Raw genomic sequence first — 19,167 nt, 5'->3', positions numbered from 1 at the left:
TGATTATGGCACTTTTACACTATCTCTGTGCAGCTTCTGCTGCTGCCCCTCCCCCTCAGGAAGCACTTGTGCCCAATCAGAGATTTGGGGTCCTCTTCCCAAGCTGGGCCCAGTCACTTCCTGGGCTCAGAAGCCATGTCATGTAGGGGTCCTCTTCCCTGCTATGGAAGGCGCTTTTTCTGATGTGCTAGCAGACGGTAGAGGGGACAGCCCCGGGGGACTCCAATGGCAGCAAACCCTTTATCCTTGTTTGAAAACACGTATCACCTCTTTGAGCTTCCCCTCGGTCCAGGCTTGCAACCCACAGCCAGCCGGCCGGTCTGGGCTCTGTGGTCCGCAGGTCCGGCTGGGGATCCCAGAGCAGCTCCCGGGCCCGAGTCAGCGTCCGGATGCAGCGATTTCCAAGAATTAAGAACGGCTCTACTTAGAAGGTCGCCTCGGAAGTGTTTTGTGAAGACAGACCGGTTACGGGTGAAGCTCAGACGCCTGGGCGTCTTTGAGCGCTCTCGCGGTGCACCCCGACAGCCCGTGGCCGAGGCGCGTTGGTGCGGGAAGTTTCCAGCAGGGGGCAGTGCAGGCACGCTTAGGAACCTTTCCCAACGGCATTGGGCTTTACACTGCAAAATCGTCTGAAAACTTGGAGCAGTTTGCTCTCTGTTTTATGGTCTGAAGTTTATTGACTTTCACTCCACACGGATCATTCGAGTCCGAAGGAATCCTTTAAAAACAGCAACAGCAGCATAGATTACAATCATGCGTTTTTGATGGAACCTGCTTTCTCTCCTTTGCTTTGGACATCTGTCACACTGGTGTGACAATGGGCTGGGACAGGCCTTCAGGGAAGGGCAGGGTAGGTGGATTCTACCTGGTGCAGCCTCTCCATGGGGACTTACTCAGGGTGCCGATTAAACAGACTGGCGGACTGCTGGAAATGTCTTTGTAGTGGGCCAGAGCTCTCAGTTAGACTGGGTTGTAAAGGAAACGGCACTGCCATTATTTCCTGTAATCCCCGTCTAGTTTCTTTCTCTTTTTTGCCTGATACAGATACATCACCACTTCCTGGTTAACTCTCCCGAGTTAATGATTGCTCAACCATTTTTAGGTTTAAAACTCATTGGTTCCCTCTCACTGTATCCTTGGACTGGTTCTAACTAGAGTGTAGAGGGCTGGACACTGCCACCCACCTGGGACCACAGGCTGGCCAGCTTCTACTAAGGCCTTGGTCTCTCGGGGGCCTCTGCTGATCCCTGCCTATTTCCAATTTATGTTTCTTATTCTCTTGGGCCACCCACAAACGGGCTGGGCAGGCCTCCGGGAACGATGCCTATGGTTCCCTGGCTCCCTGGGCAGAGAGAGCTGCTGAGGTGGTAGCAGAATCTCCACTGGGTCTCAGTGGACAGTGAGGCTGTCCAAGTGGGTTCTTTGATGCAATTTCCCACATGCCAGTTTCTAGATCCACCCGGGTTATCTAACTTCCAAGTCCCACTTGGTCCCTTTCGAACTTAAGGATGGCCTCTCTTGCCTGTTGTGTGGGTCAGGTGGGGCTGTTATGGGTCCTCTGGTGCCTAGACATACTCAGAACCCACTTCTCCCCTGAGGCTGGATGACACAGGTCTCTCTAAGAGGCTCACTGCTACTGTCCTCTGGTTTCCGTTCTAGATCAGACCTTCAGACTTCAAGTACAGTCTGCTGTGTGTCCTCTCAGCCCACAGAGGGAAGGGGGGAGAGTGTGGCCTTGGTGCTGGGCCTGAGCCTCATGCTTCCTCTCCCGTCAATTCCCTCAGTTCCCCAGCTTGGAGTGTGCACACATACGCCTGCACACACAGAGACACTAAGACACAGACACACACACACACACACACACAGACACACACACACAGACACATACTGACACACACATATACACACACTGTACACTCTGATACCCACAGACACATACAATAGGTTACATATATAAAGAAGATACATTCTTAGCTTCTCATTTCACATATATGGATGCATTGAAGATGAGGATGGTAGTCGTGTTGGATAACAAAACTGTATCTTTCTATTTCATTGCCTTTCAAATATTTGGCTTCATACCTGGATGGTACCTTTTAAAGTAAGAAGTTAAGTCTGTCTTGTCTTTGTATTTTGATTCCACAGTTGACTCTCCTTCCCCAAATCATGGGGCAAATCTATGTCTACCTGTCTGGGGAAGGAAAGGCCCTTGGGCGACAAGGAACACTTCTGCCCAAGCATCATCATCATCTATCTGCACTACATCCTCTGTGCCTCATGGTGGACTGTCAGGTCAAGACCCCAAGGCTCAACCTTGAGTGGAGTGGGTTTGTCTTAAAGAGAATGGGCCTTTATTGTCAATCATCCTGGGAAATGGTGGATTCTGGGGCAGGACGTGGGACTTGGGAGATGTTGGGGTCTGTGAGCAGATCCAGGTATCCCAAATGTCTGAATTCTGAACAAATTGAGAAACATCCCCCATGAGTAGCAGATGGAGGCTGGATCATGGCCTTGCTAGCTCTGGTGGCTGGTCACCTTTGGCCGTACAGAGGATCCTGAGTAAGGTAGACAGTGTCAGTTCGTGGCCAGATGTGGGCTTACTTCTAAGTTATTCTCTGTTATAGCTCCCTTGGCTCATTCCAAGTTCTTCAAATTCCCTGAAATTTACAATTTGGGCTCAGATTGTGGTGGGGTATTGGGGGGTGGGGAGGATTTTGTGCCTTGGTGAGCAGCACAGGGTACAGTGCCCACTCTCCGAGGACAGAGTCATGGAGGCCAAGGGTAGCTGTGCCCTGTGGACCTGGCTCGTGGTGGCTGCTCGTGGTGAAGGGTGATGAGGGATGAGAGCAGCAAGATGTGAAAGGAGGAGAGCTTGAATCCTGCTCCTGAATCTCTTAAGAAAATTATAGAAAGCATGGCTGGTGAGCCCTTGGGGCTCCTGCCTTCCTAATTCAGATCAGAGTGGAATTGGACATTGTCTATGTTTTGTGTGCCATGTGTGTGCTGAATGCCCTTCTGGGCTCGAAGGAGGAGGCAGTCTCTACAACATGCCAGACCCAGAGAAACCCCAAGTTTCCAGACAGAAGCTTCAACATGGAAGTTCAGTTATGGTATGTGGATGAGGAGATGGAAACTGGTTTTTAAAGCTGGTCAAAGGCCTTGTCAATTCATGGTAGACATGGGGTTTGGTGAACTGTAATGCTCAGCCCTTCCCATGCAACATTCCCTTCCTGGGGTCCTGGAGAGGCCCCCTTGCACCACCCCCCTGCCTTGCACCCACAAAGGACCCATTGTCCCCACACAGGCATCCCCGGTGCTGAGCTGCCCCTGTGCAGCTGTCACAACACTGGGATCCTCTGGCTCTTCCTCGGACGGTTTTGTTACCAGATCTGAGTCTGATGTTTGCACTTTATGCTTGCTCCCCACCCCAGGCCTGACATGGGGCTCTCTGCATCCCAGGCCCCCCGGGTTCCATCTGACATGCTCCTTGGGTTTCCTGAGCCTTCACTGTGCCCACACCTGTTTTGCTGTGGGAACTCTTGACCTGGATTCTCTCCCTGCCTTAGAATGCTGGGAATTTCAGGAGACTCGGGGGCAGGGTGAAACAGATCACCCCCTGTTTCTTTCTTCCCTTCCTCCCCAGAGTAAATAGCAAAGGCTTTAGTTTTAAATTAGAGATGGTGGACCTTATAGTCTTTGCAAATATGAGTTGGTGTCAGTCTCTGACCCTTTTCCTTTTTCATTTGGACACCTGGGGATTTGTTGCTAGGTCCTGAAAGCCTGGACTCATGTTATCTCTTATCTTGCAGTGTTTCCTGGTTTTTCGATTACACTTTATTTAAGTAGAACCAGACCTTTTCCATTTACTTCCTGTTCTCACTCCAGCCTTTTGGTCACTGGATTGCACATTCTAATTATAATGCTGTGCAAACAGAGTGCATACCATTGTCACATGACCTCCATGAGATAGCATCATTAGTAGTGTTGTTCTTATCAGAAAGACCAAGAAACTGAGGCAGGAAGAGGCCAGGTGCTCACTCAAGGTCATAGAGTCAGTGGGAAAGCTTAGCCTTACTCAGGTTCTCCTGGCCCTCAGCTCAGAGTCCTTTCAAAACTAATAGGACTTCAGTGCTGTGTGCCCCTTAGAAGCGTGTTCAAATCAGCAGGTGCTGATGGTCTCCTCTCTTCTCAGCCTCTCCAGAGTCCAAGCAAGTTTGTAGGAATCCCATTTACCTGAGAAAGACTTTGTGTTTTCAGGATGCCTTCAGTGTAGGGCAGAGTTCCAGTCTCATCCTGCAAAGATTGGATGAGAACAGCAATGAGATCTCTTGCTTCCCTTCTCCCGTCTGCCTCCTATCCCACAAATTCTAGAAAGTTGTGGAAGAGAGATCTTTTTGTCATTTACATGATATCTTCTGGAAGTCCTGTGAGTGAGTTTCTTCCCCTTCTATATTTCCTGAACTCAGGGCCACTGCTTAAATTGAGCAAAAGATCATCGCAAAACTCTAAGGGAGTGCTACTCAAATTCATAGTTGGTGTTGCTCTGTTTATTATTATAACAGTTTTTCCAGTAGATGGCAGGAGAGTGTTGTGAAGAGCAGGTGCCTTGTTCTAATTTGTGCGGCATCTCTGTGACTTAGCAGTGGGCCCACACTTGGCACATGACTGTTACAGCAGTCATGACTAAGCTAGGGCCCCAGCAGAAAGATGACCATGGTAAGCATAACCTCGAAGCTCTGTGCCCAGCCTGGCTGCACTGGAGGGGACAAGGCAGGCAGTTGGAGAGCTGGACAGTGAGACCTCACCCTTGGGACTGCCATGGTGGCCCATGAGGCCCTTTTGAGATGCGTGGTTTAGTCTGGGGGTCCTCAAACTATGGCCAGCAGGCCAAATCCAGCCACTGCTTGTTTTTGTTCGGCCAGCGAGGTAAGAATAGTTTTTACTTTTTAAAATGGGTGGAAAAAATCAGAAGACTTGTGACTTGGGACATGTGGCTACAAAGCTTAAAATATTTACCATCGGGCCTTTTACAGAAAGATGTTGCCAACATTTGGGACTTCCATTGGCTCCAGACTATCATGATATTTTTGGGAATGTATCCAAAAGCAGAAGGTAAGCTAGAAGACGGAGTAGCCCAAGGGGCTGCTGGTGTGCCGTGGGTCCTTGAGAACCCTGGGAGGTGGTGCTTGGGCTCTCCCATCCCAGATCATATCGAGAGGGTGCAGTGCCTTGTTGGGGGAGCCATCTCCCCTCAGCCCTGGGCCTGGCTCCAGCCACTGCAGCCCTAATTGCCAGGATGCATTTTTGCTTTAACATCTTCTGTCTGTCCATGCACCAACTGTGACTCCTGGACCCAACAGAATGCTTCTGGCTTTTCAAACACCTTGGTGACAATTTCCAACAATGTGTAAGAGAAATTCCTTATGACCTTCAGGGTAATAGGATAATGTACTCAGACAAGAGGTCTGGACATGCAGCCGCTTGCCCAGTAGTCCTGGGTTCTTTATAGAAACATCTCCAACAGACCAGTTCCACAGAAGTAATGTCCACAGCCCAATGGTTGACGCCTGGACCACATTTTGTTCAAAAAAGGATATGCTTATGATATCGGATCAAATGTCCACCATCTGTCAGGAAATATGGCTGTCTCTACCTTCAAAGGATGTTCAAGTTTCCATTTTACAAAATGAAGAGTTATGGGATGGATGGTGGTGATGGCTGTATGACAACGTGAATGTATTTAATATCACTGAACCACACACTTACAGATGGTGAAGATGCGGGGCTCCTGGGTGGCTCGGTTGGTTGGGTGTCTGACTCTTGGTTTCCACTCAGGTCATGATCCCAGGGTCGTGGGATCAAACCTCACATCGGGCTCTGTGCTGAGTGTGGAGCCTGCTTGAGATTGTCTCTCTCTCTCCCTCCCTCCCTCTGCACCCTTCCCCCACATGCACTCTGTCTGTCTGTCTCTCTCTCTCTAAAATAAAAATTTTAAAAATTTAAAAATGGTGAAGATGATAAATTTTATGTTATGCCATTTTACCACAAAAAAAGAGAAAAATGAAAAACATGTCTAGAATCTAATTGCTAAACCTCTCCTTTGTTGTTCTTTGGTTGAAGACACAGCCTGCTTGTAACTAAGGATTATTTTGGGAGATTCTACTTTTTTTAGGTTTATTTATTTATTCTGAGAGAGAGCACATGTGTGTACTGGGAAAGGGCAGAGAGAGAGAGAGAGAGTAAGAGAGGGAGAGAGAGAATCCCAAGTAGGCTCCAGCACTTTTGGCACAGAGCCTGACGTGGGGCTTGATCTCATGAACTGTGAGATCATGACCTGAGCTGAAATCAAGAGTCCACCGCTTCACTGACTGAGCCACCCAGGCGTCCCTATTGTGGGAGCTTCTTAACAGAAGCTGCTTCAGTTTACTCTGTTATAGGCTACTATCAACAGAACCATTGGAATGATCCTTTAAAATATCAGAGGGCTCGTGGCCTTCTTCTGTTTAAAATCTTGCAGTGCCTCTCAACTCACCTAGAGCAGAGGCTAAAATCTTTTCAGTGGTCCACAAGTCCTCCACCATCTGGCCCCCATATCTCTCTGACCTATCTTCTTCCCCTCATTTCAGTCTGTTCCCCATGGCCTCCTTGCTATTCCTCTGGGGCACTAGGCATGCATCCATTGAGAACATTCCTACTGCTAAGCACCTCTGTCTGCAAAATTCCTCCTCCTCCTGATATTCCCCTTCTAATCTTTACTCAGATGTCATTTTCTTCACGAGGTCTAGCTTTGCTTTCCTTAATATTGCAACCTGTCTTCTCCTCTCTTTTTGGGCTGTTATACCGTAGTACTTACTTGATTTGCTTACTTATTATCTACTGCTTATTCTTATAAGATGTAAGCTCCATGAGGTCAGGCATATTTTTCCATTGTTGTAACCCAAAAACATGATCGGGGGTGGAGGCAAAGAGGGAGAGGGACAGAGGACCCAAAGCAGGCTCTGTGCTGACGGCAGCAAAAGCCTGCTGTGGGGCTTAAACTCACAAACTATGAGGTCATGACCTGAGCTGAAGTCAGACACTCAACCGAGTGAGCCACCCAGATGCCCCTCAACATGTTTTTTTTTTTTTTTTTTAACGAATAAACAAATCTTTGAGAGGCAAGCCTTCCCATGTTAGAATTACAGGTGCCTCTTCCACCAACAAATTATCTCAGAAAAGTTGGGTGTTGTTTTAACAGGGTTTTTGGCCAGGATCCATAAGGTAGCTTCTTTAAGTGAGGTAGATACTCCTACTATTATTGTTAAGCAGAGGAGGAAACCAAAGTAGTTAAGGACTTGAATCAAGGGTTGTTGGCTCCAGAGTCCATGCTTTTCATGCTACATGATACCACCTTTTCTGTAGTGCATCAGAACTTGAACTTGTCTTCTCTCCAGACAAGGGTACTTCTGCTTCTGCCTGATTTGGCTTTTTCCTTAGTTGCACCATTCCTGTACCTCTACTTTTCTGGGAGGGAGCAAAGATAATTGTCTTTTTACGAGTGGGGAAACTGAGGCCCAGCCATTTTCATTAACTTGACCCTATCACAGTGTTCATAGGTAGCAGAACTGACCCTGGAACCTAGGAATTCCAGACCCTACAGATGAATACCCATACTGTGCTGCCTTTTGTTTTACTCCTCATTCTTGTTGATAAATTTGATAAAGATATGGAGTGAATGGCAATTAGAGTAACAGTAGTAGTAACTGGGGTGGGGGGTGTTGGGTGGATGGGGAATGGCCACCAGAAGGTGAGTGGGATAGAGAAAGGATTCAGAATCATGGAGAATGGTGGAAGAAGCAGAGTGTTTTAGCCTTGAGGGAATCCAGGGTAAGGGTAGGGGCATCTGGAAACTCCTGATGTTTGAGTATCTATGTGGAGGTGTTAAGAGGTGGCCTGAGGTCCTAGAAAGAGCATGGGGTCTGGAGAGATGCCCTTCTAGGAGGGGGACAAAGTCTGTGAATTTGAGTTTTCCTATCAGTGCAATGAGCACCCACTAGGACCCACTTTGCAGAGTTGCGTCAGAAAAACACATGTGAAAGGAGCCCAGCCGGCTCCTCACGCCCCATGAATGCCATCCACCATGAATACGGTTGTGAGAAGGTCACGATGAAGGCTGCGATCTACAAGACTGGTAAACCACTTTGACAACTTGATGGGGATGGTTCCCAGGACTAGGCTGGAGGATGCGCACCACCATTCCATTCTGACCTGTTTTATTTTGTTAAAACCAGTGTAGCTTAGCACGACGACCACAATATCTGCAGTATTCTACAATTCCGTTTCATTTGGGGCATAGAATGGAAGAGATATTATCTTCTATATGACAGAGGGCGTAGCTAGGATGACTGGAAATGAAACATCATGCATTCGGATGGTTCTTTTTATTATAACATACACTGTGTGCGTATTCTATGGCTTACATATGATCAGTCAATATTCTATCAGTTATTCCTCTTCAGAAACATGTGGAAAGATGAACAAAGAACAGCCCCAACATCACAGCATGACAGGGTCAGGGAATTTCAGAAATGGAAAGGACGTTAGAAACGGGTTTATAGTGAAATCGAACATCTAGAGGAAGGATTTAGAAGTCCCCCCGGAGCCCCTCCTGGCAATGTGCAGCAGTCTCCCATCTTGCTAAAGTGTCACATTTGGCACACGCTCCTGGAGAACCAGCAGACTTTTCAGTCTTTTTCAATTAAATTCCATGATGCTGTCCCTCTTGCCAACCTGATGTTAATTTGCCTCCTGTTGCTGCACCTTCAGTGGTTTCCCATTTCCTTTAGGATAGACTCCAAAGACATTCACAATCTGGCACCAATATACCTAAGGCTGTTACTTCCCTTCACGTGTCCTCCGTTCCAGTCTTGCCTCAGTGTGAGCTCAGGTTTCTGAGACGGGGTGGGGGGGTGCAGTGTTTTGGGGCTCCAGAGCCCAGGGGCCACATGTGTCCCTGGAGGCACTGCCTTATCTCTGCTGCTCTGGGGTTCTACTCTTACCTCTTCCACCCTTCTGTGCAGGGGAGGTTGAGACGAGCAGGGAGTGAAAGTCACTGTTACTAAATGACCATGAGCCTCTGTGAATCCAGCAGAGTTGAGATGCTTTCATGTCGCAGGCCTTCGGTAACCAGCGACTCCCATGACTGGCGCATCCTCGTGTGCACATGTCTATTTCACCTTCACAGAAGAACCCCTCCTGTAGCTAAACCAGCCCACAAGCCCTTCTATGCCATCTGCCTGGCAGTCTTAAGCCTGCCTGCCTCCACTGTCCCACATAGGACAACACCTTCTCCCTTCCTTGAAGTTCAGGCTGGCACAATGTGCTTCTAATGTGATCCTTTTTGCCACCTTTCTTAATGTTCTTATTTTTGTCGCAAGGAGGCTGTTGATTCACATCAGAGGAGAGAAACACAAAACAATTCATATCAGAGTCCAATAGGACTAGAGCAGCACCACCCAGCAGAAATTTAGTGTGAGCTACATATGTAATTTAACATTTTCTAGTGGCAGGTGAAATTACTTTTGAAAATATTTTATCCAGCCCAGTTTTCCAAAATATTATTTTAGCCCATGATATTAAAAAATGATCAGAAATATCTTTCTTTTTTCTCTGTTCCAAGTCTTTGAAATCTGCTGTGTCTTTTATACTCAGAAGACATCTCAATTAAGACTTACTGCATTTCAAGTGCTTGGAAGCCACGTGTGGCTAGTGGCTCCTGTACTGACCCAGCAGGTCTGCAGAGTCTGCAGGCTAAAGGGTGTGAGCTCTAGAGTCACATGGAGCTGAGTTTGAATCCTGGCTCTGACACTGATAGGCTGTCTAGATGTAGGAAAATCCCCTTACTTATAAGAGGCTCGGTTTTCTAACCTATAAAATGATGATATTAATTATTGCCACAAAGAGTTGTTGTGGAGAGCAAATGAGATAATACATGCTCTGGTCCACAGTGAAGCTTTAGTGTTCACTGTTGTTATTATTATAGATTTTAAACTTGAGCATTTATTTGCAAGACCAGCGATGCTCTATTTTCTTGCATCAATTTCAGTCATAAATATCTGTGGGTGATGAAGACAAATGAACTTGTTTTGAGGACTTTAGTTTGGTGGGCATGCTTAAAGCACACATCCATGAAGTTGGCTTTAAAAATGTTTATTTTGAACATTTTAAAAATGTTTATTTATTTATTTATTTTTCGAGAGAGTGAGCTGGGGGGGAGGGATATAGAGGGAGGGAGAGAGAGAATCCCAAGCAGGCTCCGTGCTGTCAGTGCAGAACCTGATGTGCGGCTTGATCCCGTGAAGTGTGGGATCATGACCTGAGTTGAAACCAACAGTCAGATTCTTAACCAACTGAGCCACCCAGGAGCCCCTGAACATTTTATTATGAAAATACTCAAACAGAAAAGTTGAAAGAATTATACAGTGAACATCTGTATACACACACTATCTAGAGTCTACAATGAATATTTTGCTGTTTCCTTTATTAAATACCTATCCATTTTTCTATCCTTGTATCCATTCATAAATCCATATTATTTATTTTTTTTTATTTTAGAGAGAGAGAGAGAGAGTGTATGTGAGTGGGGGAAATGTACAGAGAGAGAGAGAGAGAGAGAGAGAGAGAGAGAATCTTAAGTAGGCTCCATTCTCAATGTGGAGCCTAATGCAGGCTTGATCCCATGATCCCGGATTCATGACCTGAGCCAACATTAAGAGTCAGACGCTTAACTGACTGAGCCACCCAGGTGCCCCTTACTTATTTTTTTTGAATTTTGTAATTATTGCAGCCAATGTTCATCGTGCAAGAGTTAAAAAACCCACTAAGATGTGTTAATCATGTGTGCTTTTGCACATATTTCAGAAAGTGGCCAGAATAGTGACAACAAATGTGTAATAATTTGGATAATTTGAATAATACAATTAATATAACTGATGTACTATAATATTTAATAAGCAAGATACATGTTCTTTCCCAATACCCGGGGAAATTTTATGACCATTATTACACATATAAGAAAACATACATGCTATACCTTCTGAAGGTAATACCTACAAAAAGAGAGTCCCTCTAAACTGATCGATCCACTCTGAAAAAAACAAACAAAAAAACTAAATCAGTGTCTTAAACAACTCTTGACTATAAAGAATATCAGTTACAAAGTACAGACTATTTAGGAATAAATACCACCAACAGCATGACATATTATGTTTAAATGCAACTCAGAGGAGTGTTCCTGCTTTTAAATGTATTTTAAGGAAGGAGTCATTAAACAACAAAAATCACAAATTAATGAAGACTGACAAATGAAAAAAATTATAAGTATCATAATAGATCAACCTCTTGACAGTAGTCAAGAGATAAAGAGAGACAATATTAGGACAGAAGAGTAAGAAGCTCAGTGTGGTTCATGAAACGTAAAACATTTATTCTAAAAAGAAACCCTTTTAAAATATATTTAAGTTATCTAAATGGAAAGAACAAATTCCGGAAAATTAAACTTCTACATTTGATTCAAGAAAGCTCCAAAAGATCCCAATGACCGTGGAAAAAATTGAAGAGGTAATTCAAAAAGTACTATGAAAATAGTATCCTAAAAGGAATAGATACTTTCTGTCATTTAAACTGTTCCAGAACACCGGAAAAGATGAAATAGTCCTCATCTTTTTCTAAACTGTGAATATAACCTTGATCCCACATTGGAAAAAGAACAGCATGAAAAGGAAAATATATAGGTTAATCTCACTCATAAACAGAGATGCAGAATGTCAGTTAAAATGTTAACAAATCAATGTTCTTAGTAGTAAGTCCTGGGGTACCTGGGTGGCTGAGTTGGTTGAGTGTCTGACTTTGGGTCATGATCTATAGTTCGTGAATTCAAACTCCACATTGGGCTTGCTGCTGTCAGCTCGGAGCCCGCTTTGGATCCTCTGTCCCCCCCTCTCTCTGCCCCTCCCCTGCTCTCTCTCTCAAAAGTAAACAAACATTTAAAAAAAGAATAGTGAGTCCAGACCAAGAATGGTTTGTCCAAGCCATGCAAGGATAGTGCAACAAAAGGAAATGTGTTAACATGATTCACCATGCTACTAAGGTGGAAACAAAGTAACTGTGATCCCCTGAGTGGATGCCCAAAAACATATTTGAGATGCTGTAAAACTGCCCAAGAGCCACCAGTGAGGGAAGTGCTTGAGAAGGTAAACAGATGCCACTAAATGGATGTGACAATGGGCCTTCATTGTTCCCAAGAGAGGAAGTACATGCTTATAGGGTTAAATGAACATTATACCTAGGCCACGATTCTCTGAGTGATTCTGCCTAAGTTGGTTAAGAAATATTTTACTCTTTCTTTAGCTCTTTATTTATATCTTACAGATATTTATATTGTTTGAGTGAATTTTAAACAAAAAGGCACAGGGCCCACAGCTAGTATCACTCCAGGCTAGATGTGGGGCTACAGGTTCCTGAGATTCCAGGAGGCACATGCTTCCGTGCTAATGGCACAGAGCCTCCAGGTGAAGTTAGGCGAGCTCTCATTTCAAATGGAAGAATGTGAGCAAGGCCCCAAACCATACGTCACACGTGGTCATACTTTGACCTTTCTCATTATGTGGGGTAACTGGAGGATTCATACAAACGGTGTTTTAATCGTAGCCTAAGTTATTAATTTAAACCAGACAAATGCCCTTGGGGATTCTTCATTCTGTGTAGGGGTTTTTATAAACTTCCATGATTTTTCACCTAATTCTCCCTTGTTTACTTCTGTTGAGACATTGAAATATTTTACAATTTAGACTTTTCACCTTTGGAAATAAACCAGACTTGGAAAAAAAAAATCTTTTGTCAGAATTTTGGATGAATTCAGAAAGCTGTGTAATTTGGCTGCATAATCAAGACGGCTGATTTGAGGAAGTACAATAGAGGGAGCACGGCCTGGGCCTGGGTCAACATTGGCCTGGTCTCAGCCTCAGGCACAGTGAGACTATGGCCTTCTGGGCCACATCTCCATGTTGAGCCCAGTGGAGCCATCATCCTGGATTTTCATGCTGCCCAGCACAGAAACACTTGGCTGAAAGGGACCACAGGAGAAGCCTGTTGATCTCTTTGGATATTTAATTAGTCAGCAAATGATTTCTGACAGAATAGCTCACTGACCACCCTTCAGGCAGAACTGGCCTGTTCGCATGTGGCAAATCTGTCTCAAAGGATCAAAGGATGTGTATGGTGGGCACAGCTAATTAACTATCCAATGTTTGCATCCTGAAAAACTCACTCAGGGATACAGCGAACACAGTGGTGAACTATTCGGCACTTACTACTATTCACTATTCAGCACTATTGCAACATTTATTACTGCCCACATTATCTCTTGAATTTCCCCCCTTTTCTGCCTTCTGCCATCGGAGGGGAAGGTGAGCACCCATCCCAGTTCTTGCTTCAGGTAGGCACCAGCCCTTCCCCTGGCCACAGTCTTCAGGGACAGGGGTGCAGAAACTTATGTTGAAATAGTGGGACCTCCTCTAGGCAAGAATGAAGAAGCATATCGTCTGATTTTTACAGGCAGCCAAACTGTAGTCATGAGAAGATGGAACAGTGCTGTGGGAGAAAGACAGAAGCTTAGAGCTTCATGACACTGGAGAGCCCCTGGGTCAACCAACTCTAAAGCTGTATTAACTTGGATCGCAAGTTGTGTGTTTTGATTATTTTTAAGCCAGGCCGAGCTGGGTTTTCTCTTCTGTGCATGTTTAAAGCTGTTGAGTAATACAGAGTGAGAATTATTCTCTGAAATTTTCTGAGTGTAAGATTTCTATTTCCTTTCTTGGATGCCCCCACACTTACAGCCTTAAAGTTGCAAATCTCTCACACGAACCATTTCTTCCTTTGAATTGCTTCTTTTTAATAGTGTTTTTAAGCCCTGGATGATGTAGCAGTAGTAGTAGTAGTAGTAGTAGTAGTAGTAGTAGTAGTAGTAGTAGTAATAATAATAATAATAATAGCTATTACTGTGCATTTTCTATTTGTTGGGCACTTTCAGAAGCATTTTATGTGTACCGCATTTCCTACTGTAAAATAGTATGAATTTAGAAGGAATAAATGTGCCTTTTACCTATAACATTTTTTCCCCAAAGGGAATAAATATTTCAATGATTCCCAGTGTGGATAGATTTAAATTCTATGTATGTGTTTAATAACTAACACCTACTCTAACCTTCTATTCAGTTGGCCCCATAGTACTCTGAGGCCACGGCTGTCATTTCCCCATTTTAAAGAAGAGGACGACTAAGGTATAGAGAGGTCACACTGTGAATGACAGGGTTGGAGCCAGGTACAGACCGTTTGATCCCAGGGACTATGCACTTCACTGCCTCTCTGTGTAGATTTTATAGGACATGACTGGGCTGTTGGTCTTTCTCCAGGACATGTCATAGGCAGGCTGAGCAGAGACGTGAGTTTTACAGTGAAGATCAGAATTAATATTTCATTTTCTCTTTGTAATTGAAAACATGATTAATTGTTACAAGTCCCCCTACAGCACTCTTCTGAAATAGCAAAAAGTAATGTGCATACTTCTGAACCAGGGACAGATTGTATATTATTTGGATTCTTTATGTCTTGATTTTTATGTACTTGAACTGTTAAAAATGTATATCAAAGTAGATACGTTAAAACCTCCCTAGGACACTGGTTTATTCTATTTTGTCCTTATAATTCCTGGAGGAATTACTATATGTGTTGACCTGTGACGTAAATTGGACGTGAAACCACAGTGAGGATTAATGTTCTTTTTGACTGTGCTTCCCAACGTCATAATGTGACCCTCTTCGTGCCGTTGCATATTTCCCCCCTAGAATTCTACATTGTGTGTGTTGGGTAGACCGTAAAAAACAAAAAAACAAAAAACAAAACCGCAGAGGATTCTTGATGACATCTTTAGTAACAGACCGGGAGCAAAAAGCACAACTTGGTTTCTCTAAGAGATTGTTTCTTCCTCATTTGTTCTTTATTTGCCAGCAAGAAATTAGCAAACAAAAAAAAAATGGAGACATAGAAGGCCAAAGGGAAGGCGGAACCTTAGATATCTCACAGATGCAATGGTAATTGAGTACTTTGGGGCCTTCAGAAGGAGAGGAATAGAAAGCAGGGGTGCCCTTGGGAAACCTGAGGTGCAGCGGTCCATTCTTGGTGTCCGGCGTGAGATCTTCCTCTTCTCATCTGGCTTTAGTCAGGGCATGGAGTGACGTCCAGGAGTCTGGGCCACCAGTGTGACTCAGGCAGGGGCAGGCGTGTGCCTTCCTAAGTGTCTGTGGCCTCCCGCCACGTTCTCTACCCACCAAGTTCTCTACCCACCATGTTCTCTACCCACACGGTCTGTGGCCATGTGTATCTCTGGCCCCGCCGTGCCCTGTGCCCCTGTGTTCTCCCTCTGCAGGCGCCTGAACCTCGAAGACGTCCTTCCATCTCCTCCCTCCCCGCTCCCTGAGGCTCCTCAGGCCACAATCTGTCCTTAGCACTTAAATACTCTTTCACATAAATGGACTTAACCTACTTACACATCTACTTGTATTTTCACTTATGGAAATAGCTGTCTACTTTACAATTTGGATTTACCATTAGCTATGTTTCAGACTACTCCTGATCCAAAGGGGCAATCCAAACAAAGTGTGGTGAAGAGAAATGGAGGTAAAACGAATCAAGAATTTCCCAAAAAACCACTCTCTTGCACGGTTTGGTATTAATATCATGACCTCTGCTTTCCTTAGATTTGCATTTGTCCCTCCTTTGACTTACAGGTTTTCTGAGATTTCATTTTAGGGATCTCTGTTACGGTTGGACTTAATTTTTTTTTCTACCGAAGTATTCATGACTCTGTGCCTCAAAATGATTTTTCCTGGTATGTCAAAATATGGTCTTTTTAGTTGCTGTTTTTGTTTAAAGCCATGGTAACATAGTTGAATTACTGTTGGGAGTAACCATTTCGTAGAACATTTAAAAATGTTGAGCCAAATCTGTTTGACATAGCACTTTACAGCAGTAGGATTAAATCCTCTTTGACAAATATTTTAATTGCAGAAAAATGAAACTTGGGGAGGGGTCTGGAGGAGTTTTGGCGGGTGTCCTTGTGCCTGCTGTCAGATGCTCACAGGGCCATGAGGAGTTCTGCTAAGCAGGGGGTTCTTGGCAATCAGAGCTGCCGACTTGGTGTGTGACTCCTGCACGTTCCTGAATCTTTCTGTGCCTCTGTTCCGTCCCTGGCGGGCAAGGCAGGACTCACTGGGGCTCCACTCCTGAGTCAGGTCAGAATGAACTGAGAGCCCTTGGTGAGGGCGTGAAGAGTATGAGACAGGATTTTCCCCTCACTTCCCCAGCACATGCATCCCCTGTACAACTGATTAAGTCTCTTATTCAGAATTGCTTCAGTGCCCATATAGGCAGCCCAGAATAAGTTAATTGTCACTGGGTTCAAAGTTGTTATTTATTTATTTATTTATTTATTTATTTATTTATTTATTTACTGTTCCCACCCACTTCATTTTTTTTAATTTTATTTTTTAAAAATTTACATCCAAATTAGTTAGCGAATAGTGCACCAATGATTTCAGGAGTGGATTCCTTAGTGCCCCTTACCCATTTAGCCCATCCCCCCTCCCACAACCCCTCCAGTAACTCTCAGTTTGTTCTCCATATTTATGAGTCTCTTCTGTTTTGTCCCCCTCCCTGTTTTATATGATTTTTGTTTCCCTTCCCTTATGTTCATCTGTTTTGTCTCTTAAAGTCTTCATATGAGCGAAGTCATATGATTTTTGTCTTTCTCTGACTAATTTCACTTAGCATAATAACCTCCAGTTCCATCCACGTAGTTGCAAATGGCAAGATTTCATTCTTTTTGATTGCCGAGTAATACTCCATTGTATATATATACCACATCTTCTTTATCCATTCATCCATCGATGGACATTTGGGCTCTTTCCATCCTTTGGCTATTGTTGATAGTGCTGCTATAAACACGGGGGTGCACGTGTCCCTTCGAAACAGCATACCTGTATCCTGTGGATAAATGCCTAGTAGTGCAATTGCTGGGTCATAGGGTAGTTTTATGTTTTGTTTTTTGAGGAACCTCCATACTGTTTTCCAGAGTGGCTGCACCGGCTTGCATTCCCATGTTTTATTTTATTTTTAAAATTAACATACCAGTAAGAATGACACTTTTGGGGAGTATAATTCTACGAGTTTTAACGCAAGTACCCACTCGCCACTATCAGCGTACAAAACTGTTCCACACTCCAGAAACTCCCTGGTGCTGTTCCTTTATAGTCACCCCATCAGCCCCTGGCACCTACTAAACTGTTCTCCATAGTTATCGTTTGGGCATTCTAAGAATGTTACATAAATGCAATGACAGATGATGTAACCTTTGAGATTGGCTTCTTTCACTTAGCATAACACCATTGAGTGTCATCCAAGTTATTGCGTGTATCAATAACATACGTGTTTTTTTGTTGCTGAGTAGCATTCCATCATAGGGGGTACCATAGTTTGTTTATCCGCTCAACCATTGAAGGGCCCTTGGATTATTTTCATTGTTGGTGTCTATGAATAGATTTGCTGTAAACAGTCATGCATAGGTCAAGTTGTTTTTAAGAAGTTCTTTTTTAAGAGGTTTCTTTTAAAGAGGTTCTTTTTTTAAGTATTATTGCTTCCTGTGGGGATATTAAAACATGGCTGCAAATTCTTTGACACTCTTCCCATGAGAGGTGGTGTCTCTATGCCCCTTTCCCTTGAATCTGGGTGGGCTGCTAGGAACAATAATATATAGCAGAAGTGATGCTACCGTTGACTCTGAGACCAGGTCATAAAAGGCCATGCAGTTTCTGTCTCATTTACCAAAACACCCAGGCTCGCAATCCCGAGGTGCCATTTGAGAAGTCCACTTACTCTGAGATCACCATGCTGGAGAGGGAGTGTTAGAGCTCTGGCTGACAGTCACCGCTGAGCCCTGTCCCCATCTTTTCCAAGTTACGAGATGTGTGAGTGAAACCAGCTTGGTCCCTCCAAAAGAGTCCACCTACCAGCTGAATACCACAAGTGACCTCTGCAATGCCACGTGGAACAGCAAAATCACCCAGCCAAACTGCCAAGTTTCCTGGGCCCAGAAATTGGGAGAGATAAGAAAGTGGTTGTTGTTTTTACCCACTAAGTTTGGGTTTGTTTGGATCACAGCTGTGGATCATTTGGAACACTCTCCAATGAGTATTTAAGCTTCACAGAAACAAGGATTATGTCCCTTGACAAACCTAAACTTTGGATGCAGTGGTGCTCAATAAGCATCATTTCTAATTTTTTTTTTTAAACTATGATTTCTGTACCATGCTTAACAAGGCACCTTGTAAATATTGTGTAGGGTAATGACCAGGAAGTGGAATTACTTTGATAATTACCTTGGTGATAAGAAAATTATCCAATAACTATCAAATGCTATTAAGTATGTTACTCATGGACTCATCAACTGCAGAATCTGGAAAGGGGGTTAAAGGACCATCTGGTTTACCTCTGTGTCAGGCAGGTGTGCGATGAGGCCCACGTGGGGAAGCGGCAGCAGGAGGAAGGACTTGGAGCCTGATGTCTGGTTTCTGACTCCAAATGGATCAGTCAAGGCCTCTGCTCACAAATGCGGATGCGTGGGAAAAAGCCACTGGGTGGCTCTGTGAGCCAGCACTTTGGCATAAGGAGGGGTCTAGCCCTGCAATCCAAGCAAGCCCCCCCAGACTCAAACAGTTAATGCAGAAAACAGAAGCGTCTTTTCTGGTCTCAGAAAGCGCTTGGGAGCCACTGCTTTGATTAAACACAAGCTTAGGCAGTTATGAAAAAGGAGCAGGAGAACAAGACAGTGTTCTTGGAAATTAAAAAATAGTCCACAATGGCACAGATTAAATGAAAACTCACTAGCAGTAATGAATGACAAATGGACTCTAAAATCTGAGGCAGAGAAAGAGAAGAACTGGAGGGATCCTCACAGATCAGATCAAAAACAAAAGGTGATAGGGGCACCTGGATGGCTCAGTCAGTTGAACGTCCGACTTCAGCTCGGGTCATGATCTCATGGTCCATGAGTTTGAGCCCCACATGGAGCTCTGT

At 44.4% G+C, this 19,167-nt stretch overlaps 1 long non-coding RNA gene across 1 annotated transcript; it reads left to right on the top strand.

Annotated features, from left to right (window-relative positions):
* Window positions 1-2,780: 2,780 nt before the first annotated feature.
* LOC128312577 (uncharacterized) lies at window positions 2,781-14,146 on the top strand. Its single transcript, XR_008292052.1, has 3 exons — window positions 2,781-4,926; window positions 5,034-5,112; window positions 13,594-14,146. It is a non-coding gene; the product is annotated as an uncharacterized LOC128312577 (long non-coding RNA).
* Window positions 14,147-19,167: the final 5,021 nt, after the last annotated feature.

Source organism: Acinonyx jubatus, chromosome D2 (assembly GCF_027475565.1).
Source record: "Acinonyx jubatus isolate Ajub_Pintada_27869175 chromosome D2, VMU_Ajub_asm_v1.0, whole genome shotgun sequence".
Lineage (NCBI taxonomy): Eukaryota > Metazoa > Chordata > Mammalia > Carnivora > Felidae > Acinonyx > Acinonyx jubatus.
The sequence above is the reverse complement of the archived record's forward strand: the minus strand, read 5'-3'. Positions and strand labels throughout refer to the sequence as shown.